This window comes from Salvelinus namaycush, chromosome 20, assembly GCF_016432855.1.
Source record: "Salvelinus namaycush isolate Seneca chromosome 20, SaNama_1.0, whole genome shotgun sequence".
Classification (NCBI taxonomy): domain Eukaryota; kingdom Metazoa; phylum Chordata; class Actinopteri; order Salmoniformes; family Salmonidae; genus Salvelinus; species Salvelinus namaycush.
In genome coordinates this window covers 10,158,342-10,184,203 of record NC_052326.1, presented here as the reverse complement: position 1 = coordinate 10,184,203, position 25,862 = coordinate 10,158,342, and the positions used below count along the sequence as shown (strand labels likewise).

At 40.8% G+C, this 25,862-nt stretch overlaps 1 pseudogene; it reads right to left on the bottom strand.

Moving 5' to 3' along the window:
• Window positions 1-6,916: 6,916 nt before the first annotated feature.
• LOC120065578 lies at window positions 6,917-19,706 on the bottom strand (annotated as a pseudogene).
• Window positions 19,707-25,862: the final 6,156 nt, after the last annotated feature.

Sequence of the window (25,862 nt, the reverse complement as noted above, 5' to 3'; positions counted from 1 at the left end):
AGACCATTTTTTTTAAAGTACACCATTTCCTTGTAATATTTGTAGGACAAATTAATATTTCACACGGTCACTTTAGTGTTTACATTTAGCTGACAACATGTCATGGAACTTCTGGAAGCAAGGCACCACCCTGCAAAGTGGCATAGCACACAAAGGAGGTTTTTACACATCTCCCACTCCACTTTGGATGCACACCACAAACCCTCTCTTGCGCCCTTCAAACTTCACCTTCAAACTTCACCAGCCTGCTTTCAAAGTATGAGTAACAACTCAGTCCACACCCCCTGGTGCCACACTTTTGGCTCCTCGCTTCCTGCCACTGTAGCCAGCACAAAGTGAATGCACAAACTGCATTTTGTATGCCTTTAGGGACAGCATCTGCTGTTTCTGGGAAGGGGAACTTTGCACCGCCCCCCACACAAAACTCATAATTCCATCATTTTCTGCCTGTGTGTCCAATCTTGCAATAGCTCCTAAATTGGTCAAGATGGTTAACCCCGCCCATTTTTTTGTTGTAATCCATTACAAGCTCTTGAACAGATATATGTTCACTCTGCCTGAACTTAGACACTGGTTTGAAGATGTCCTTCCTGAGCTGTTTGTGGACAGAAAATACACATCTCTTTTGACCCTCCAGCGACATGCCATTACATTATCTGCAGACCATTTCATACTCTGACCTCTCTGGAGCTTGGGGGAGTTCTAATGATTGGGCCTTACCGTGCCACAATAATAGGTGTCGGTGTCAATCAAGTCTCTTACCAAAGGAATGGATGAAAAAAAGTTGTCTGCATAAAGATGGTGGTGTGACAATAGGTAGGCTTCTCTGTACCCTACATGATTGCATGGTTGGCATGGCGGTGCATCTGTGGGTTACTGCACTCCACAGTGTTCATAGGAATCACTTTCTGTCAGTGGTTCATTACAAAAAATGGAGAGCAGGCTTCACTGAGGGCCACGAAGGAAGACTGCTGCACATGTCTTCAGTATGAGCTAGGCACAGGACAGCTATTAGTAACAGTAAGAAACACCATCTGTCTCCCACACAATTAATTTTCCACAGATAGTTCCACCGAGTCAGCACCGGTTGTCATTTACCCATGGCTCTAACCACTGGCTTTTGGCAATATGTCTGTCCTAGGAATCTGATGCTGACACATTTTGAGTAAACATTGCTCTTGGTGAAGTCTCTATTAAAAGGGCAATGGGAGGGAGAGTGATTGTAGGATGCGGAATTGTTGTCGCTGTTTTTAACATTTTATCAAGCAGGACACTGGAAAAGCAATCCTGGGAAACTCTTGGCAGTTCCTTATTTTATTGGGGTTGAACGCAGCGATACTGACATCCTCGGTTCTCTACTTGAATTCCTTGTGCAAATGTTTACATTTCAAGATCCAATAAAACTCTTAACTAATACCCATCTCAACTAATACACAAACCCACACTGTTTATGCTATATTTGATCAAAATAAATAAAAAAGCATGTGTTTCAATCATTTTTGTGTGTATTCAGCGTCTTGCACAGTTTTTAAATATTGCACAGAAATCTTAATGATCTGAATTTCTTATTTAAAAGACACTGCAGCCACTTGACGGTGCAGTCAGTGTACTTTCCTTTTTTAAATCTCAACTTTTACTGTAGCATTTACTAGCGCTGGTGACTGGATCATGATATGCTCCAAGAGGTGGTAACTGAAGATGGACAGTAATGGAAATAATTCCTGTAATCACAGAATACTTAGCATGACCTAAGTAGGCTGTGGTAAGTGACCTGCCTCATTTTGCATGCAATCGGTCACATAGCTCATAGACCAAGATGTGACGCACATCACTCGCTGAAAATGGAACAGGCTACTGTAGACGACATCCCTCATTTATTTTAGTAAAATATATTCCAATCAATAGCAGCAAAAGGTCATTCTCAGAAAGATCAGGTCATGAGCCAATATATGTATTCAGTTTGTCCACTTTGACAGAATGCATTGGAGCTTGAATTTATGCTAAATTAATGCTAATGCTTATGTGAAATTAATATAAATATTTATACCATGCCATTGTTGAAAACTCATTTCTGATTTACTTGAAGGATATTCTAGAGCGTGCATTATTTCCCTATAATGCATGGTATAATTCAATGACTATGAAGTTTATTGTTACATGTATTATTTTTAAGCTGCTTTTGAAAACCAAAGTTGAATTGAAAACATTATTGGCATTGTTGATAATATTGGAATTTCCATAATAGCAACCTAGGATGATAGTTTGGTTAGCCAAGCTAGCAAGTCTGTTTGTTTGGTTACCAAGGCAACTACAGTAGATTTCTAGCCAGCTAGTAAACTTGTTAGCTACTTCAGTGGATGTTGTCACATTTCTACAGTCAAATTAATTTCTAGTGGAAAATATGTTAAATTATAGCCATGGTATAAAAGGGATAATCAACTCCGTGGTAGATGAGTTCCACTCCAGCTAACACATTGTGGAACATACCTCCCACGTCATGCATTTTCTTCTCCAGAGAATGCATAGCCCCTCGTTGATTATCCCTTACGTATTCAATATTTGTAAATGATTGTTAGTAGCTACGAGCCATGGCCCATTCTCCTGACTATGTTACATTGATAAAGGCTAAACCCAGGGGGTGCAATTTACTAAGCAAGAACCTTCTCTCACTGCTCACCATGTTGATACTGACTCGTTCACCTCTTCTTTACTCTGGTCCCATCAAATTCTGAATTGTGTTGTGATTGCTAATTTCTACGAGGTTAGCCAAGGAATTACATTTTTTACACATAAGCTATACTTCACTTTTTCATTATTGCTAAGAGACCTGATAAGAGACATATCACTTACTCTTCTTTCTCTAGCTGAACGGTTTTACAGTTTTAAAAGTTCAAATGCACTTGTTTTAGGAATTATTTTAATAACTTTTCCTTGCTTTTGGATTGTTAAGGAGACAACCAAAGTAATGTAATCCAGAAGGTGGATTTTGTTAGCATGTTGTGCAAGTTTAAAGTCTTTCTTCTACTCTAAAAAAATACAACTGAGGTTCCACACATAGATACATCCTACATTTATTAAAAACAGCTAAATAATTGAACAGTGCACCAAGGAGTATTTGCTACCTTGATTCCTGAAACGCAGAGCCTGTTGATAGACTATTTTTTTTAAATCGAAATTATACACTGTTTGCTAGCTCAGCTGGTTAGCTAGCTCTCAGTCAAAAATGGCTATCGTCAAAATTCATGAAAAAAATTACTGCTTTTTGTTCTTAATTTAGGGTATAGCATAAGGTTAGCAGTGTGGTTAAGGTTAGGGTTAAGGTTGGTATTAGGTTTAAAATCACATTTTAAGGAGATACATTTTAGAAATAGGCGGGGTTTATGACTTTGACTGTGGTAACTAGTGATGACCCAGTCTCGTTGACCACCAAACGTTGCTAACGCTAGCTAGTTAGCCATTTAATATACAGTTGAAGTCGGAAAGTTACATACACTTAGGTTGGAGTCATAAACTCGTTTTTCAACCACTCCACAAATTTCTTGTTAACAAAATATAGTTTTGGCAAGTCAGTTAGGACTTCTACATTGTGCATGACACAAGTAATTTTTCCAACAATTGTTTACATACAGATTATTTCACTTATAATTCACTGTATCACAATTCCACTGGTTCAGAAGTTAGACTAACACTAAGTTGACTGTGCCTTTAAACAGCTTGGAAATTCCAGAAAATTATGTAATGGCTTTATAAGCTTCTGATAGGCTAATTGACATCATTTGAGTCAATTGGAGGTGTACCTGTGGATGTATTTCAAGACCTACCTTCAAACTCAGTGCCTCTTTGCTTGACATCATGGGAAAATCAAAAGAAATCAGGCAAGACCTCAGAAAAAAAATTGTAGACCTCCACAAGTCTGGTTCATCCTTGGGAGCAATTTCCAAATGCCTGAAGGTACCACGTTTATCTGTACAAACAATAGTACGCAAGTATAAACACCATGGGACCACATTGCCATCATACCGCTCAGGTAGGAGACGCGTTCTGTCTCCTAGAGATTAACATACCTTGGTTACGAAAAGTGCAAATCAATCCCAGAACAACAGCAAAGGACGTTGTGAAGATGCTGGAGGAAACAGGGACAAAAGTATCTATATCCATATTAAAACGAGTCCTATATCAAACTAACCTGAAAGGCCGCTCAGCAAGGTAGAAGCCACTGCTCCAAAACCGCCATAAAAAAGCCAGACTACGGTTTGCAACTGCACATGGGGACAAAGATTGTACTTTTTGGAGAAATGTCCACTGGTCTGATGAAACAAAAGTAGAACTGTTTGTCCATAATGACCATCGTTATGTTTGGAGGAAAAAGGGTGAGGCTTGCAAGCCGAAGAACACCATCCCAACCGTGAAGCATCATGTTGTGGGGGTGCTTTGCTGCAGGAGAGACTGGTGCACTTCACAATATAGATGGCGTCATGAGGAAGGAAAAGTATGTGGATATATTGAAACAACATCTCAAGACATCAGTCAGGAAGTTAAAGCTTGGTCGCAAATGGGTCTTCCAAATGGACAACGACCCCAAGCCAACTTCCAAAGTTGTGGAAAAATGGCTTAAGGACAACAAAGTGATGGCCACTCCAATACCTTGACAAAGCCCTGACCTCAATCCTATAGAGAATTTGTGGGCAGTACTGAAAAGGCATGTGCGAGCAAGGAGGCCTACAAACCTGACTCCGTTACACCAGCTCTGTCAGGAGGAATGGGCCAAAATTCACCAACTTATTTTGCGAAGCTTATGGAAGGCTTCCCGAAACGATTGACCCAAGTTAAACAATTTAAAGGCAATGCTACCAAATACCAATTGAGTGTATGTAAACTTCTGACCAAATGGGAAATGTGATGAAAGAAATAAGTCATTCTCTCTACTGTTATTCTGACATTTCACATTCTTAAAATAAAGTGGTGATCCTAACTGACCAAAGACAGGGAATTTGTACTAGGATTAAATGTCAGGAATTGAGAAAAACTGAGTTTAACTGTGTCTGGCTAAGGTGTATGTAAACTTCCGACTTCAACTGTAACTTGTTTTCTCAAAATGTATGTTAGCTAGTTAATGTTCCTGATTAGTAAGGCATAGTCTGTGTTTCATTTAATTGTGTATTAGAAACACAGTTTGAGATCATTGTGAGGGGAGTTCGCCAGTGGTTGAATGGGGAAATGGGCTTCCCGTGAAAATGTTGTCTGAGGTTGCAAGGGTCAATTTGTTCAAGATAATATAAACACCATGTAAGCATATAATTTTATAATTTAACATTTCATAAAATGTGCATGCTTATGCATGCAATCTTCCTACATAATCACTATTGAACTATTAGTTAAGCAAAACATAGATCTTGAAATGTACTTAATTTCGATATTCAATAGACATCTTCATGGATGCTGGATGCTTCATTTGGGAATTGGATGATGTGCCTCCCCTACCATCAACATTCACATACATGTATGTACTTGCATCCTCTAATGACTTTGCATTATCTTCACAACCTTCAATTAAATTCTTTACAGGACACATGACATTCCATTAGCTTGTATAACAGCTTAGGATAATTTTACAATTGGCTTATGATCAAGTAGGGATGTGCAGAGTCACCCAACAGTACACATACTGTATGTGACTATATGTACACATGGCATGGGCAGATGTTATCAATAATGATGTCAATATGTAATGCATTATCATACCCAGATGTTGACTTTTAGGAGCTTACTTGTTCTCTCTCAGAGTCCTCCTCTCTTTTCCTTCAAACCACAGTCCTTCTGATACATGTGTGGTGTCTTCTTTTTGAGAGGCAATGCACCCTTTGCTGGCCTGCCCGTACCCTTCCACCGTGACTGCTGGGGATAGGCTTACTGACATACACAGTACTTATTTGGCAAAAGTGCTGCAGGACTTGAAAAGGAGGTACCAAAGTCAACCAAGAGTTGATGGATAGCTAACTCCTCCCTCAAAACGAAGGTACCTGCTTGACATTGGACCGGGCTCATTCTTATAGAATACACTTTTAAAAAGAGGTTATAGAAGTGTCATTATGAGATTAACTTTCTCAGCAGCAAACATTGAACACTCTCCGGGCATCTCTACATCTTGCATTTTAAAGGTAAGATTCCACTTCTGTTGATGGACCTAGACTGGTTAGTATGCTACTTAAGATAACTTTGGATGTTAAACTGCATGCCAAGGAAAGAGTAAGCATGTAATGATGATCAAGTCTCATTTATCTGATTTCCCTTGTCTGAGGATGTAGTATCACTCTATTGGAGTTTGTCACTATATGACTAATCAAAAGCTACTTGAAAGACTCTCTTCTTTGAGCAGGATATTTAAATATACCATTTTCTAAGTACCTTTGAAGTTAATGAACCACGGCCACACATTAGCAGTTCTCATATGAATGTTTATGCCAGTAAACCATGCAAAGGATTTAACTGTGATCTCTCACGCTGCTTGTTTGTACAGTTTTTTTTAACAAGAACAACAAGAACAGCATAATTTAAATTGCCAATCATAATGATTTCCTATACCAATATTGCACTTTGATGTGAAAAAAACTACAAACACAACACTGTTGTTGACATGCTTTCAGGCTACTTTTGATTATTGAAGACCATGGTGTTACATTCCTTAATTGTCTCTCCTTAATCCATAGAGTGATGCATTGGGTTTTACTGAGGTTACAAACATATGCAGCACCCAGAATGTAGAATATTATCAAATTAAATGTGATACGGGGAACACGTAACTTGAAAATATATGAATATGTCATTTCTGCACAGAACTAGAAAACTAAACACAAAGGATTTGTGTTGAGCTATTTGAAAAAAACAAAGGCATGGTTGTCATCTTTTTAATGCTGATCTACTCTGAAAAACAAGAACACAGAAAGGGACTGTTAATAATTCACATTGTGTTAAATGTATTGGTTTTCATTTCAAATTCATCATTGGCTCTTAAAACACTAGAAGAAATGAGTTGTCTCTCAGATTAGTATTTCAATGTAGTACAGCAAAACAGTTTTCTTTTTATATACCATTGACAGTTAGCTTAGTGGAGCACTCTGCCTTGCCAAGGAGGTTCTCTGCAATGATTTTGTACTCTCCTGAGTCCTTGGCTCCAACCTTTCAGTTTGACCTTGTAGTAAACACCATAGGTGTTGGAGATGAGGTTGTTGGTGTTGAGGCTGATATTATTGCGGAACCATGTGACATGGGGTGCTGGGTCCCCTCTCACGGCACAGCTCATGTAGCAGTCATAACCTTGTGGAGTGGTGTGCATTTTCAACAGGACAAGAAACTTGGGAGGACGCTCTAGGTTGCAGGTCTTAGACTCTGGCATTTCCAGCACAAACTTTTCTGAAAACACAAACACAGAGACGACGTGTACTTTATTAAAGATGAGTTATTTCACACATCCGAATTTGGCACACGGGCTGGACAGAAATTATAGCAGTAGAAAATGTATTTTTTTTTTAATGTCCACTCCGTTTGTTGGTCCCAAAAAAGTATCTTTCATAAAGCTTTAACATGATACAATAATGGTATAATGTTAAAAGCGTTATTAAAGATCACTTTTGTGAGCAGCAAACTGTGAACTGACACTTAACTTTACCTAACGCCCTAATGACTAGTCGGCGGAGACTTTGGACAAGTCAGTGCCCAATCTCTCATTTATTGGAATTACCAAGAAGTGGCCCCCTAAATTGCTAGCCTTATAGTATCTTATGCATTTACACCAGTCTCATGCCTTTCAAAGCACAAGGGCACTGCAAGGACTGGTCCAGAATTCACAATGAAGAGTGATTTCCCATTTTAGTGATTCAGAGGGCTTAGAAGAGCCCATGTCAATTTTAGCATAGACACGGAACTGGTACTCTCTGCCAGGCATGATGTTACAGGCTGTGAACTTGTTGTTAAATATGCGGTCTGCCACTGTGTGCCATGTTCTCTTGCTTGAGTCTCGCTTAGACACCAGGTAATGCAGCCTGTCGTCCCTCTTCTCATCAGGAGATGGCGTCCAGGACACGGTCACTGTGCCCTGTACGTTCTCATCTACCTACACAGGACCTCTAGGCTTGGGCTCATCTAGATCGGACCACAAATAATTGTGTGATTAATGATCAACACTGGACCGCAACTGCTTTTAACTTGGTTGTTTACAGAACCAGTGTCAGCCGTTTTATCAGTATCTCACCTGTGACTCTGGTCTCAATGCAGAATGTCTCTTGGCCAACGATATTATTGATGAGAATGGTGTAGATTCCTGTATTTGAGAGCTCTGAAGATGGAAAGTTGGGATCCCCCTTCAGCATTGCTGATGGTAACCTGTTTGGACACAGAGGGACTTAGAGGTACCCAGCGTCACGGCTTCATTGCTCCAGACCACCACAAGGGGGAGTTAGAGCACTCATTATGCATTTGGGTCTCAAGGTTTTTATATGACCAATCATATCGAATGGTTCCAATGATGAATTTGACACGAGCCACCAGTCCCTGGGTGAAGATGGTTGACAAAACATTACGGAGGAACCAAATGTAGGTAGTTATAACGTCATAATGAGTCAAGCAAAACATTTACAAATGAGAGGAATATGTTAGTTAATGTAGAGACAAACGTTTGTGCATATTGTTTTGTCATGAAGTTAATTTACGAAACATCGCTATTTAGCAAGTTAGCTGACCAGATAACATTATCCAGCTAGCTAGCTAGTGTTATGACATGAGTATGCATTTGTAATTCGTGTCGTTTAATGTTTTAGGGACTCCTGAGAAAACCAGCAAACCAGGCTGTCATCTTGTGAAACAGTGGATGTAAAGAATCTAGCTAGCTAAAGCATTTACTGTAAATTGAATGTACAATTGTGTAAGCTTGCCTTGCAATGCAGCTGAAGTAACATAGCTAGCTAACTATTTATTTGCTTATTGTGTAGTGGAGGATAAAAATAACTGTATGCCTATAGATGTGTAGCTAGCTACAGTATGTAGCCGATCTGTGTATGGACACTAAAACATTAGGTTCTGAACTAATATTCATACCAATCTATGAACCTCAGCTATCATATTTGTTGTAACAACTGTAAGTCTGAATGGCATTAATGAAGCCTATGGATAGAGTAGAGTATAATAACTGTATTGTGCCAAGGATGCAAGTTCTATATACATGTACTGTAGTTATTACCACACATGAGATTCCCACATTGTAGCCTGTACATTGAATATATTCACTGATCCTGTACTCTTCCTTGGCAAATAAAGGTGTGGTTCAGGTATGAATCTCTGAGACATTATTTGTCAGTCATTTCAAACTCCATTGATTGAATGAGGCTGTGTCTGCATGTATGTATTACAATTATACACTTCAACAGTGTTTACTGCTCCTGGGACATCAATGATTACACATAGTAACTATGCAATAGACAAAATACATGATTTAAGTAAAGGCTGATTTGTAATTCATATATACAGAAAACAAAACTATGCATATCTAACTCCCTACCTCTGCACTAATCTGAGGACACAGGATAGTATTTCAATGAGATACTTAATTTCAACCAGTGGAGAATGTGAAACACTTTATTGAAAGAAGCTCATTATCCAGGTGTTATAAATACATAATACATGCATTATAATTATGATAATTATAGTATTATATTATATGATTATATTATATGTAAGAACAGCGGCAGATAGCATATGATTAATGAATTACAGTGCTACCCTAATATTCTCTCAGTTTATCACAATTACGGTGTCTCCTAACCAGCCTTGGGCCCCCAGTTGGCCTGAAGGTTATCTTAAGAGCGGGTGAGGTGACGATGATGGGACTGGCTTCCTCTCTCACATCAAAACATACCTGCAGACGAGAGACAGATGGGTAGAGAGAGAGCATGATTAAGCCTTGTTTTTTTATTCTAACACAGTCAGTCATCATAATCATTAGGAGGTGAAATGCAAAACTGACCTTGGATCATTAACTCTGGGACTACTACATCTCTGTCTGTATTTCAATGTAAAGCATCTCTTTAATAATACTTTCTGTTGACCCGACCAAGTGACCTCTCACCTATGATCATGCTGTGCCCTCTGTGTCAGCCAGTTCAGATGCGGGAGGGGTTCACCAAAACAGCTGATATAACCTAGAGGATTTAGGGAGAAGGGGGAGAGGGAAGAAGTGAAGAAGAGAGACTATTGTGTGTGTGTGTGTGTGTGTGTGTGTGTGTGTGTGTGTGTGTGTGTGTGTGTGTGTGTGTGTGTGTGTGTGTGTGTGTGTGTGTGTGTGTGTGTGTGTGTGTGTGTGTGTGTGTGTGTGTGTGTGTGTGTGGTCTCACAGTGGCTACAAAGTAATTTATGCTGAAAAACAGACACATGAGGACAAACAATAGAAGATAATGTCAATAGAAGATACTGTATGTGACGCAGACACCTATCGGAGTGTACCTGAAACATTCAAATATAGAGGGCTATGTGTCTCACCACTTGGTTATTGCAAGGCTAACCCCCAGGGAAATCATGACTTGGCAGCAACAGAGAGCAACAGATGGTCCAGTGAAAATGGCTGTGTTTATGTGGTGTAAATCTGAAAATTAACAGCTGACATCTTAAGTTTTTTTTAAATTAATGCATGTGAGACAGGTTCCATGTACAACAAGACAGGCAGAGATGAAGAGAGAAAAATAACACAGAACAACTACCTCTGGTTATGGAAACTTTTGCCAGCAATAAAGCTTGCACGGCCTGTTCCTCAGACAGTGAACATCTGGCAATATCTACATTTTCGACCCCTTGATCAGCTCGCTCCCTGAGCGAGCCATTTTAAAATTGCTTCTTTTTTTGTAGATATGAAAACAATAACTGAGATATGACCATTCAATCTAAAGCAGCAGATGTAATTTTCAGGATACGTCAACACAGCATGTAAAAGTTGGACGGAAGAACGCCCAGTGTTGCTTACCTGAGATGCCATCATCACACAGTCCTTCTTCATAGGTGTCTGCTATGACTTCCTTTGTGTCGGAAAAAAGTTGCTTTCAGAACAATTATTTTTGAAAATAAAAAAAATGTGCTCTTGACAAAAAGACAAAAATGTACCTCCAGGAGCACGTGATGCCGCGGAGCTGAGCAGACGTTGACAAACCGAGCTCTTCAAAGTTATTCTATTATTACCTAAATAACAACGTTGAAACAATATTCTAACATTGGCTGATAAATTGTCAAGTACTTACCTTCCCAAAGAGCCATGGACCTCCGACCGAGAGGCAAGAAGGACGACCAAAACGTCGTTGATTCCCAAGATAACGATAACGCTACAGCTAGAAAGATTAGCATTAGCCCTCATAACTCAAACGACAGTTCCAGACTGTTGCTCTCGGCCTCTTGCGAGCCTGCCGACATGCTGGCTACTCTCCTCCGGGAAATTCAGGATGGTAACAAAGGTCTTTCTATGAAAATCGATAAGAAAACGTCTGAACTCCATTCTTCCATTGATGACCTGAAATCCTCCATGAATGATCTCCTTTTGAGAACGACTGAGGCAGAGTTGCGCATTAGCACAGTTGAAGACACCATCGCTCGACATGACCAGGTCTTGATACAACTGCAAAAGAACAATGCCTACCTCAAAAACAAGGTAGATCAGATGAAGAACCAGAGCAGACGTAGTAATATCCGTGTGGTGGGATTGAAAGAGGACAGCGAGGGCCGTGACCCGGTCCGTTTCTTCACTCAATGGATCCCGGATGTCCTAGGCATAATCAACTTCACCAAGCCACTGGAAATCGAACGCGCCCACAGAACATCAGCGCCGAAACCCCGGCCAGATGAGCCCCCACGGGCCGTCCTGATCAGGTTCCTCCGTTTCCAAGACAGAGAGAAGGTACTGCAACTCGCAAGAGCCAAAGGGGACATCACCATTGATGGCAAGAGGGTCAGCCTTTTCCCGGATATGAGCGCGGATCTCGCAAGACGTCGCAAGCAGTTCAGACCTGCCGCCAAAGCACTGAAGGAGAAGAACATCACCGGCTACCTCATCCACCCTGCGCGGATGAAAGTTCAGTACAAAGGCCGAAGCCATTTCTTCAACACACCGGGAGAAGTGTACACTTTTCTCAAAGAACTGAGCAACGTCTGAGCCAGGACGGTCTCTTTGGGGGATAAGATGCAGTTTGTTTGTTTTCTCTTATCCGGACTGAACCGCTGATATCCTCCGGTCGCTATAATTGATTTGTACATTTTCAACTAACCGTATCTTTCCGGGGTGAGTTCTATTACATTTACAGTAGAGTATATTTTGGTTTAGTCCATATTACTGGGCGAAGCAAATAAGTGGGTTTAGGCCCACTGCTTTCCCCCTCATTTATGTTAATCTTTCGAAAAGAGACTCAAGCAGCCCTTACCGTGGGCAGTAAATATTCAGCCATAAATGTCTATTCACAATGTTTGTTTTCAATTTAGAGAGCTCGCAGGTTTTAGTTTACGCCAAGGTTTAGCTAGTAAGAGCAAGATGGAAAGCGAGCAGCAACGTATCTCTACAAGTGTATTCATGTTTGATTGTTGGGATTGTGGTTTTAGTCTAACAATCGGGGTGGGTGGGATTCTTAATTTTTTTCCCCTTTTTTCTATGTTTATTGTTTCCTTCCTAAAGAGACACATAGGTCACTTCTGTGTTCAAACCAAAGTTGAAACATTTCCTAACTATCTACATATGATAGATTTCCATTCAGTTACATATTTGAAACCCAACTATGCTTAATCCACTAAAATATGTCACATTCAACGTAAAAGGTCTTAACAGCCCGATTAAAAGGAAGAGAGTCTATACATACCTTAAGAAATTAAAGGCTGACATTGTGTTTTTACAAGAAACACATCTTACAGCCAGTGAACACAAGAAATTGAAGAGGGAATGGGTAGGACAAGTTTTTGCGTCCTCTTTTAACTCCAAAGCAAGAGGAACTGCAATTTTGATAAGTAGACACATCCCCTTCTGCGTCAACAACACCATCTCTGATCCCTCTGGCAGGTTTGTTTTGGTGCAGGGGCATATGTTTTCAGAGTCTTGGACCCTATTGAATATCTATGCTCCTAACTTCGATGACCATATGTTTATTCAGAATGTCTTCCTTCAGGTTGCTCAAGCACCACCAGGATGGTTACTGGTTGGAGGAGATTTTAATTTTTGTTTAGATACAGTTCTTGATAGGTCCTCTGATAAACCCTCACTTCTTACCAAAGCCAGCAAGCTCACCATGTCATTCATGAAAGATCTCAATTTACTAGACATCTGGAGACAGTTGCACCCACAGGATAGGGACTACTCTTTTTATTCACACCCACACAAGACACACACATGCATAGATAACTTTTTACTGTCGACACAACTGTTTCATAGAGTGCTAGATGTCGAGTATCTCCCCAGATTACTTAGTGACCATTCTCCCCTGGTATTATCAATCTCCATTCCTACCAAGGTAAATGGAGCATATAGATGGAGACTAAATTCTACACTCCTAAAGCAACCTGAATTTTGTGCATTCATCAAAGAGCAGATCAATATTTTCACTTTGACAAACAAACCCTCCGCTCCTGACAGTTTCATTCTTTGGGACACATTGAAGGCCTATCTGAGGGGATCATTTCCTATACTAAAGGGCTGAAGAGAAAACACGGTGCGGAACTGAGTGCCCTTGAATCTGAAATCTCAGAGCTAGAGAAAACCTACCAAAGAGGCCCGACTAAAGATCTATACAGGCTTTTGGTAAATAAAAAACTGAAATATAATATTCTGAACACGTATCAGGCTGAGAGGGCCATCACTAAATCAAAACAGCGTTATTACGAGCTTGGAGAGAAAGCTCACAAAGTATTGGCATGGCAACTGAAAGCAGAGGAAAGTAAGAGGACAATTAATGCTATAGAAACTCTTACTAATGAGATATCTTTCGACCCTACTGAAATTAATAATACTTTTAAGAAATACTATGAAGACCTCTACACTTCCCAATCAAGCGATGATCTATCAGAGATCGACTCCTTTCTCTCCTCTCTCAACCTCCCATGCCTGTCAGGGGAAGACAGCGAGCGCCTGAGTGAACACTTCTCAGTTCCTGAATTGTTGGGGGCCATTAAATCCTTACCTTCTAATAAATCTCCTGGGGAGGATGGCTTCCCTCCAGAGTTCTATAAAGAATTTAGGGAGCTGTTGGTCCCCTACCTTATGGAGGTACTTAAAAAAGCCAGGGAAGACAACTGCTTTCCAGAGTCTTTCTCTCAAGCAGTGATTACTGTAATCCACAAGAAAGGGAAAAATCCACTAAAGTGCGCCTCCTATAGACCAATCTCTCTCCTTAACACAGATTGTAAACTGGTCACCAAGATGCTATCTAAGAGACTGGAGTCATGTCTTCCCCTGTTGGTCAACCCAGATCAGACTGGCTTCATAATTAATAGATTGTCCTCCAATAATCTCAGAATGTTCTTTGATATAATTCACCTTGCTAACAAAAACAAAATACCTAGTGTCGCAGTCTCCCTCGACGCTGAAAAGGCCTTTGATAGGGTTGAATGGCCATACCTCTTTCGCGTCTTGGAAAAGTTTGGTTTAGGTACCGTGTTTGTAAATTTGATAAAATCACTCTACAAATCTCCTAAAGCTAGGATTGCTACCAATGGGATTACTTCCTCCTCTTTCCCTCTCTATAGGGGGAACAGACAAGGTTGCCCAATTAGCCCCCACCTCTTTGCCCTCGCCATCGAACCGTTGGCTGAGGCTATTAGAACGTGCCCTGACATACATGGCTTTGAGGTGGGCCCCCATACCCATAAATTATCACTCTTTGCGGACGACCTTATCTTATTTCTAACAAACCCAGAACACTCCCTCTCTCACTTGCAGATCCTACTACAGTGTTATAGTTCTTTCTCTGGATATAAGGTCAATTTAGATAAAAGCGAAATCTTACCGTTGTCTGTCTTTGACCATCATACCATCAAGCACAAGTTTCCTTTTAGATGGTCGCCTATGGGCTTCACATATTTGGGCATAATGGTGGATGGTAACCTGAACAACCTCTATAAACTCAATCTGGCCAGTTTGTTGCAAAAGGTGGAGGGTGACCTTTGTAAATGGATGGACTTACCTCTCACTCTACTGGGTAGAATCAATGTAATTAAAATGAATGTCCTGCCCAGATTTCTATATCTGTTTCAATCTCTCCCTATCCCTGTTCCCGCAGCATTCTTTTCCTCTCTCGACAAGATGACCAGACGGTTTATCTGGCACGGCAAAACCCCTAGGGTTGGCCTGGATAAACTGACCCTGGATTACAGTCAAGGGGGCTTAATTAAACCTCCCCAATTTTAGAATGTACTACTGGGCAGCACAGTCTAGGTTTCTGGCTCAGAGGTTTGACAACGGTCCCTCTCCCTCATGGTTGAACATTGAAAAGCTTGAGGTAAATGATGACACTGGGGCAGAATTGTTTTACAAATGGGACAGAAAATCTATAAAAACCATCACAGACAACCCTTTAATCATACATTCTGTCCTGGCATGGTGCAAACTGCATGAGCTGTTCGGACGAGGGGGATTCCTTTCCCCTAAAACCCCTTTATGGAACAATAGATTGATTCCTATGTTTTTCCAGAATAGTAACTTTAGACCATGGTCTGATAAGGGGATCACTCTTCTGGAACATTGTTACGAGGAGGGAGTTCTTATGTCTTTTGATCAGCTGAAACAGAAATACCACTTGCCTAACAGGGACTTCTTTAGCTACCTACAACTACGAAACTTTATTAGGGTGTCTCTCAAGGGACAATGGAACCTACCTAAGATGTCACCTATTGAACAACTCTGCCACGCAGACCAACCACTGTTCAAGACCATTTCCCGTGTTTACGATGCTCTTATGTCAGAACTAACACTGTCTGGGCTAGATAAACCCCGACTTAGATGGGAAAAAGATCTGGGTATTGATCTTGATGAGGGTCTATGGAGTGACCTATGCAGGGATGGTGTTACATCCACATTGAACTCCAGATACAGACTGATCCAGTTTAATTTCCTCCATCAGCTCTATATCACCCCATCTAGACTGCACAAGTTCCACCCTGATATCTCCTCCCTATGTTTTAGATGTGGCTCAGATGAAGGAACATTCCTCCATTCCACTTGGCAGTGTTCAAAACTACACGGTTTCTGGCAGGGGGTATGCGATACCATATCCTCAATTCATGGGGTTGCATTCCCTTTAGACCCGGAGGTCTGTCTACTGGGCAACTTTACTAACACCAATCTTAGGCAAAGCCACACTATAAAGCTAACAGAAATATTGCTAGCGATTGCCAAGAAATGTATCGCCTTGAAATGGAAACTGGATTCCCCCCTGCCAGTTGCAATGTGGCTATCAGAAGTTAATAGTTGTATCCCACTGGAGAAAATTACTTACCGCTTGAGGAATAAGTTAAATACATTTTACAGAATTTGGCAACCTTTTATTGACTATATGGAGAATCTCCCCCCACATCACATTGAATGAATCTCTATATTATCCTTATATAATGTTTCACACGTAATGTATAATATGTAGCCTACAGCAGGTGACTATATGATCCAATGTCTCATTATATATATTTTTTATTGTATGTTTGTATATATAATTATAATTTTTTTTTTTTTTTTTTCTTTGTTACGCTCATCTGTCACTGTCACTTTGTCCTATTGTTGTCTAATATCTTTTCACGTTTGTCTTGAATGTTGTTAATTGGAAAATGCAAAAATAAAATATATAAAAAAAATTTTTTTTTACCTCCATAGCATATAACAATTTGCCTGTGAATAACCACACCTTCATACAAATGTGCTACTGTATGCAGATTTCTTGACGCACAACCGAAGATGCTGCCATATCCTGCCAGCACTCCCACAAGCGAGCCACTCAGGCGCAGAATGATGACGCGTGAAAGAGGGAAAGGAACGAGATGGGACCAACAAAAATTTGTTGCAAGTTGGGGAGGGGGGCTAATAGCTGAATTATTCAACCTTTACTAAAGAATAGTCTAACAGCCGAGTGTGAACCCCCCTCCTATCACAGACCAGATTTGCCCTAATGACCAAGGGGTAGCTTGCTACTCAATGTAATAAAGTAATGACTTTTCAAATAAGTTACCTTACACGTTATGTTGGCTGACAATTTGTTAGCTACGCTGTCCTTACAAACCACATAGCACATGATTACAGCAGTATGTACTGGTATGTTAGCTAGCTACCTAACGTTAGTAGTTATACATCAAACTTCCCAGTATATTAACTATAGGCTATCTAACTACCCAACGTTTATTGACTTGATTATTCCCGTCATTCTTAGCTTAGCTAAATGGTATATTCATTGTGCGTTCTCAATGGACATTCGGGTGCTTTTGTAAATCTACACAGATTTCAGAACACTCTCGTCTGAGTGCACCAGAGCGCAGAATAATGAATTTATGAGCGCTCAACACCGGTTGAGTATGGCCTGTGTCAGTAAATGTGGCAAAAAAACGTATTTAAATTGTATCCAGCAGCACAGTCACCAACTCTCTGGTTATCACAAAAACTGCCTAGCCAGCTCTGCTAGGGCGAGTAAAATGGTCAGAGTGGTCTCATTTGTGTCTGGAAGTTGCTAGCAAGCTGGCCAACATTAGCTTGGGTGCTTGACTGCCTTTGTAAGGCCAGAACGCTCAAATCAACCTTACTCCTCGGCCCGAACGTCCAGTGTGCACTCCGAGAGTGAAACGGTCTGAATTTACTAACTGACAATCTGACAACGCTCTGAATTTAAGACGTTGTACAGCACCATATTTTCCATTCCATCCATGAGGGTTTCGTTTTTCGTTTTTCGTTTTTCTCTGAATAGAAACACCATAATATTAATCTAATTAATTAAGCCAAATTTCTTAAAATCAATCCCATATACGATGTTATTACAAAAAAAGGTTTTAAGTTCTCTGGTAATGCCAATACGGAATACTGTCAAATGCTTTTCAAAGATGCTGTCTGGTGGTCAAACTAGCAATAACTTGCAGTAACAGAAAAAATGGCTGACAATTTAATGACGTGCCACAGAATACTGCGGCAGCACGCAAGGTGTGCCGCAGTATGACACAAATTTTAAAGGAGGAACCACTGTACGCCGTCCTTCAGCCAAGTGACATCTGGCCAAGGAGAGGTCTGTAAAGAATTTCAGAATATAATTACTATATCTATATGACAATACTATCCAAATGGTAATGTGAACATTTAATATTCTTTTAGATTTAGAAATAAATATACATTTTATACTGTACAAAGTTAATGTGGAATCGTGCAGAATTCCCTGCTTGCACCACCATGAAACTCTTGATTTTTTGATCAGTGAATCTTTGCCTGACTGGAGCATAAGAACATGTTTTGTCAACGTTGTGGAGGAGATGCTTGCAATCAAACTAGATCCTCTCAATATTTTGACGCCAATAGGGATGTTAGAAATGAATGGTCTTACCAGGTGGAGGCATAGCCAGGATGTAGTTGTCCAGCTCTTGGGGCTTGCCTTCTCCACATTAATTGGTGGTGACCTCTCTCACCCAATACATGGCCATTGACTTCATGCCTTTCACTGTGAAGGAGGTCATGATGATGGGGTTAGTGTTACAGCGATCCCACTCTGGGCTTTCTGCTGGTCTGATCTCCACAAAGTATACCTTGGCTTCATCCTCAATCCCCTCTTCCTCCCTTGGTTTAGTCCAACCCAGGTGGTGTAGGTTGAGTCTCACCTTCAGGTCAAGGACTTTACCGGGGTGCTCTGAAATGATACACATAAGTGAGATATTAATAGGTCTCTTAAAGCTATGAATTAATTTGAAAGAATATCTATGTACTGGGGTCCCTGGAAAACACAAACAGAGCGTTAAATTCACCAGCTCCAGAGTTGTTGATAGTTGCCACACGGAACTCGTATTCCATTACCTCTATTATTAGTCTTTCACACCAAACTCGTTCTCTGTGGTACAAGCAAACGTACAAAAATATAACGTAAGATATGACTAAAACTGCTATACCTCATCTATGGAATCAACATGGTTCATGGTACTTGCAGATAAACAATAAATTAATACAGAAGTGGTAATGGTGAAACCTTTTATCCTATCATCTGCAGGATGGACAGGGCTCCAGTGATTGCTTCCCTTCTTGCGTTTCTCCATGTTGTATCCCAGAATGTTGGTTCCTCCAGTGTTCTAAGGGGGAATCCATGTCAGAGTGATGCAGTCCTTGAAGGCGTTGACCACTTTGGCTGCAGAAGGTGGTCCAGTGTATGCTAAGTACAGAAATATGATTTGGTTCTGTGTAACTACACTACATGTTTTTACTTTATTTCAGCATTTGAAGTTGTGGTATAGGAATCCTGGACAATACACATTGAGATTTCCAAAATAACCAATAGTCTTCTGAATCACGCTAAAATGGCCTCAGTGATTTATGCACTCACCTTTGTGCCTGCCTGGACATCCACTGTCTCAATCAACTCACTGTTGCCCATCTCAGTCTTGGACATGATTTTGTAACAGTACTTCCTGCCATGGTCTACATCAGTGTCTTTGTAGTGGGCCTCTGGACCAATCGGGTCCAATTTCTTCCACATGTTGCGGCCTATCTGTTGACGTTTCAGGATGTAGTTTGCTATCTTACAGCCACCATCATCCTTCGGGGGCCAGCACCTGATATCAATGGCATTTTGAAAGGCTTCAATAATCTCCAGACGCCCGATGGGAGGGGTGGGCTTGTCTGTCAAGAAACAGATGCTTATTTTACTCTCTGTTGGGTTGCTCTAAGCATGGTACAAGTTAATGAATCACTTTGATTGTTTTATGTATTTATTATAACATTTCATTATATCATACAGTTGAAGTCGGAAGTTTACATACATTTAAACTCAGTTTTTCTCAATTCCTGACATTTAATCCAAGTAAAAATTCACTGTTTTAGGTCAGTTAGGATCATCACTTTATTTTAAGAATGTGAAATGTCAGAAAAATAGTAGAGAGAATTATTTAATTTAGCTTAAATGTATTTCATCACATTCCCAGTGGGTCAGAGGTTTACATACACTCAATTAGTATTTGGTAGCATTGCCATGAAATTGTCTAACTTGGGTCAAACATTTTGGGGAGCCTTCCACAAGCTTCCCACAGTAAGTTTGGTGAATTTTGGCCCATTCCTCCTGACAGAGCTAGTGTAACTGAGACAGGTTTGTAGGCCTCCTTGCTCGCACACCCTATTTCAGTTCAGCCCACACATTTTCTATAAGATTGAGGTCAGGGCTTTGTGATGGCCACTCCAATACCTTGACTTTGTTGCCCTTAAAGTGGCCAATGATTTTGAGTTTGTATGTAGGCAGCAGCCACTCTGTGTTAGTGACGGCTGTTTAACAGTCTGGTGTCCTGTTTTTCAGTCTCTTGGTCCCAGCTTTGATGCAAATGTACTGACCTTGCCTTCTGGATGGTAACGGGGTGAACAGGCAGTGGCTCGGGTGGTTGTTGTCCTTGATGATCTTTTTGGCCTTCCTGTGACATGGGGTGCTGTAGGTGTCCTGGAGGGCAGGTAGTTTACCCCCGGTGATGCATTGTGCAGAATGCATCACCCTCTGTAGAGCCTTGCGTTGTGGGGATTTTAGGTGACAAGCCACATTTCTTCAGCCTCCTGAGGTTGAAGAGGCGCTGTTGCGCCTTCACCACACTGTCTGTGTGGGTGGGCCATTTCAGTTTATCCATGATGTGTACGCAGGGGAACTTAAAACTTACCACCTTCTCCACTGCTGTCCCGTCGATGTGGATAGAGAGGGTGCTCCCTCTGCTGTTTCCTGAAGTCTACAATAATCTCCTTTGTTTTGTTGATGTTGAATGAGAGGTTGTTTTCCTGACACTATACTCCGAGTGCCCTCACCTCCCTGTAGGCTGTCTCGTCGTTGTTGGTAATTAAGCCCACTACTGTTGTGTCGTCTACAAACTTGATGATTGAGTTGGAGGCGTGCATGGCCACACAGTCATGGGGGAAAAGGGAGTACAGGGGGCTGAGCATTTTCTGGCCACAACTTGTGGACTTGTTTACGTGCTGCTGTGCGGTTTGTTGCTAACGCTACTTTGCTACCTGCCAACTTTATGCTTTTTACTTTTTAATTATCGTTTTATCTTTCAATTTTTTCCCTCACTCGACTTTTTCATTCAACTTTTTCACCCCGGGCACTTTATCTGGACATGGTTCTTCACGACCTCCACCGGCTGAAGCTAAGTAGTAACATTAACATTATGCCTTCTAATTGCTGTCACTGTACTCATAATATACAGGAGAACGATCGCCTTATGGTGAGGATAGCTGTGCTGCAAGCCCAGCTTCAGACGCAATCATTAGGCAAGGGTAATTTAAGTGTAGGAAAGGATGAAACAGTGTCTGTGCCACCAATAAGTACAGATAGTAGAATAAATCCCCTCGCATTAACCGCAGCCGGACAATTTTCTCATGGCTTCTGGAAGGAAATGCTGTAGGAATGCTGAACCGGTATCACTCATTCAGCAGACAGAAACTTTCAAACGGTTTTCCCCATTGAGCAATGAGTTGGAGTCAGAGGCCGAGCCTTCTCTGGTCTCTCCTCCACCCGTTACGGGGTCTGAGACACCGAAGCCTCCCACCATTAGCTCTGACAATTTGAAAACCCTAGTCATTGGCGACTCCATTACCCGCAGTATTAGACTTAAAAAGAATCATCCAGCGATCATACACTGTTTACCAGGGGGCAGGGCTACCGACATTAAGGCTAATCTGAAGATGGTGCTGGCTAAGGCTAAAACTGGTGAGTGTAGAGAGTATAGGGATATTGTTATCTACGTCGGCACCAACGATGTTAGGATGAAACAGTCAGAGGTCACCAAGCGCAACATAGTGTCGTGTCTTCGGCTATGCCGGATTAAGTGATATGCAATTCTATTTAAAAAAAATCTCTGTAATTAATAATACCTGATTAAGCTAATCAGGTAGATAATTAACTAGAAAGTCGGGGCACCACGAAATAATGTTTACGGAGCTGTTATCTTCCGAATAAAATCTTAAAGACCTAGTAATATCAATAGCAGTCAATATTAATCGTCACCTTATTTCAGTCTCATCTGAAAGTTGTAAATTCTTGGTTATCTTCACGAACCCTGGCTGTACATTTCAATGAAATATGGTGAAGCCCCAAAATTGCCCTCCCTGGAAGCCTGTGTTTCAGACATAAGGAAGTGGATGGCGGCAAATGTTTTACTCTTAAACTCGTAAAAAACAGAGGTGTTAGTTCTAGGTCCCAAGAAACAAAGACATCTTCTGTTGGATCTGACAATTAATCTTGATGGTCGTACAGTTGTCTCAAATAAAACTCTGAAAGGACCTGGGCGTTACTCTGGACCCTGACCTCTCTTTTGACGAACATATCAAGACTGTTTCAAGGACAGCTTTTTTCCATCTATGTAACATTGCAAAAATCAGAAACTTTCTGTCCATAAATGATGGAGAAAAATGTATCCATCCTTTTGTCACTTCTAGATTAGACTACTGCAATGCTCTACTTTCCCTACCCGGATAAAGCACTAAATAAACTTCAGTTAGTGCTAAACACGGCTGCTAGAATCTTGACTAGAACCCAAAAATTTGATCACATTACTCCAGTTCTAGCCTCTCTACACTGGCTTCATGTTGAGGCTGGGGCTGATTTCAATGTTTTACTGCTAACCTACAAAGCATTACATGGGCTTGCTCCTACCTATTTTGCCGATTTGGTCCTGCCATACATAACTACACGTACGCTATGGTCACAAGACGTAGGCCTCTTTACTGTCCATAGAATTTCTAAGCAAACAGCTGGAGGCAGGGCTTTCTCCTACAGAGCTCCATTTTTATGGAATGGTCTGCCTACCCATGTGAGAGACGCAGACTTGGTCTCAACCTTTAAGTCTTTATTGAAGACTCATCTCTTCAGTAGGTCTTATGATTGAGTGTGGTCTGGCCCAGGGGTGTGAAGGTGAACGGAAAGACACTGGAGCTATGAACCACCCTTGCTGTCTCTGCCTGGCCGGTTCCCCTCTCTCACACGGGGATTCTCTGCCTCTAACCCTATTACGGGGGCTGAGTCACTGGCTTACTGGTGCTCTTCCATGCCGTCCCTAGGAGGGGTGCGTCACTTGAGTGGGTTGAGACACTGATGTGATCTTCCTGTCCGGGTCGGCGCCCCCCTCAGGTTTATGCCGTGGGCCTCGTACACCTCTGGCAAACAGGATGCATGCTTTGTAATATTTGTATTCTGTACAGGCTTCCTTCTGTTCACTCTGTCAATTAGGTTAGTATTGTGGAGTAACTACAATGTTGTTGATCCATCCTGAGTTTTCTCTTATCATAGTCATTAAACTCTGTAACTGTTTTAAAGTGACCATTGACCTCATGAGGAAATCCCTGAGTGGGATCTTTCCTCTCCAGCAACTGGGTTCCATTTTTGATAATAGGAAAACAGTGCTAGCTCTACAGGATATTACATGATAAACTGTTTCTGAATAGTCAAAACAATGGGCTTGCAGGAGGAAGTCTGGGTGGCTGATCCCTGTGATCATAACCCCAGGGACTGTCGATCTGAATTTCTTTCCTGATCAAACACAAGAAAATTATAATTAGAAAATGGCGAAATTATTTGATAAAATTGGTATCACTTACTGCTCAAAACACTTGAGATGTACATTAATGGATGACCAAGTGTAGCATACTTATAATCAGATACAATTATAATCACTATATTATTACATCCATCAATATCATTCAATATTGTACATTTTCAATGTAAGTGATTAAAGGCCATATTCAGACTCAATAATAGTGTAGAAGTAGTAGAACTTCACTAATCCCAGGAAGGTCTTGTTAATAAAGCAATGGCTGATACACCAGGTCGGAATACAGCCCTAAATCACATGCCAGATCTACCAAGAGATCGCACCTACAGTATATGCAAAGCTTACAAGTGTTATTTTCAGAGCAACTTTAAGCAAACAACATGACATTATCATTATTATCACTTTAAACAATGTATCATCATTCTCTGAACATTTATGTTACTGTAGGTTCTTCCATTTTTGAGCTGAAATCTGTAGTTGGTGAAACTAACAAGTCTGTTTGGGATATGATATCAACAAACAATGAACATAGTTTTTGTTGTCCCTCAGACATCATTGCACGCGTGATAGAACAGCAGAATATGTACTGCAGCTTTTTTTTACCACACTGCTGGACGCTCCTCTCCTCCATTTCAGCAACAAAACAAAAACAATAACAAAGGTGCTCGGGCGAACAGTGGCACTGTTTTCCCCCTTAGCGGATTTCAGCTTTATTGGTTCTCTCTTCTTCATTATAACCACTGCAAACTTAGCACCCCTGCAGATGCTTAGTCAATCTGACACCAACTTTTTAAAATTGTATCAATCCATATTTCTATATATAACTTGACAACTGTGACTGAATATAAATAATTCCTAAACACTGAGTAATCATCAGCAAAAATAGTTTATAAGAAACATTTTTGGAAGCCCATAATCTAAAACCCTGGTCATGAAGGGCCCAATCTGTCCTCCCACCAGTGGCAATTTTGGCATATAAATGTTGGTGGGGAAACCCCCCCCCCCCCCAATTTTTTTTAGATGCATGCTGGCAAAGGCACTACACTTTCTCACTCATCATTATTCACGATTAATTCAGGTTTATCCATAATCATGGTAGCATCCACATTAATGTAGAATTGTTTAGAAACATATTCTATTCTTATTCACAATAAAAGTGACTCCAAAATGACACAATATTATAACATTATTTATCATTAATTTATATTGGGCATAAAATAATCTGAAACACAACCAGAACAAACAGCAAATGCATCCAACAAATTTGTAAAGGCACAAGCTTGATGTAGTCATTGCGTGCTATGATTATGGGACCAAATGGTTAACTTTTTCCTAATTTAATACCCATATAAGTGAATATGTCCCAATAATTTTGGTCCCCTAATTTGTCCCCTAAGTAAGGGGGACTATGTACAAAAAGAGCTGTAATAAAAATAATAAAAAATTAATTAAAGATGACAGTCTGCACTTTAACCAAATTGTCATTGTTTGATTTTAAATCCAATAGTCTACAGGATTAAAGGGAGAGTTCACCCCAGGGTCGCGGTTGATAATGGCAGACCCTGGCTGTGGCACCACTCTCCTAGTGTATTTAAGGGAGAGTTGGGATATGCAAAAAACACATTTCCAATTCACACATGTGTAACAGTATAGCTTCCGTCCCTCTCCTCGCCTCTACCTGGGCTAGAACCAGGGACCCTCTGCACACATTGACAACAGCCACCCTCAAAGCATCGTTACCCATCGCTCCACAAAAGTCGTGGCCCTTGCAGAGCAAGGGGAACAACTACTTCAAGGTCTCAGAGCGAGTGACGTCACCGATTGAAACGCTATTAGCGCGCACCCCGCTAACTAGCTAGCCATTTCACATTGGTTACACATGTGTATTAATATTAGTATATGCAACCTTCTGCAGAACAAAGTAATTGTCAATAGATCCAGGCTATGCCATGCTGTGTGCTCTCCCACTGATCTTCACCTTGTTTCTCTGATAAGGCTGCATATATTTATAAAAGGAACAATTTCTGTCTCAGTGAGAAATAGGAACCATGCTTTATAACAAAATTACACCCCACCAGTATGTGGGTCAACTGCCACCACTGGCAGCATAA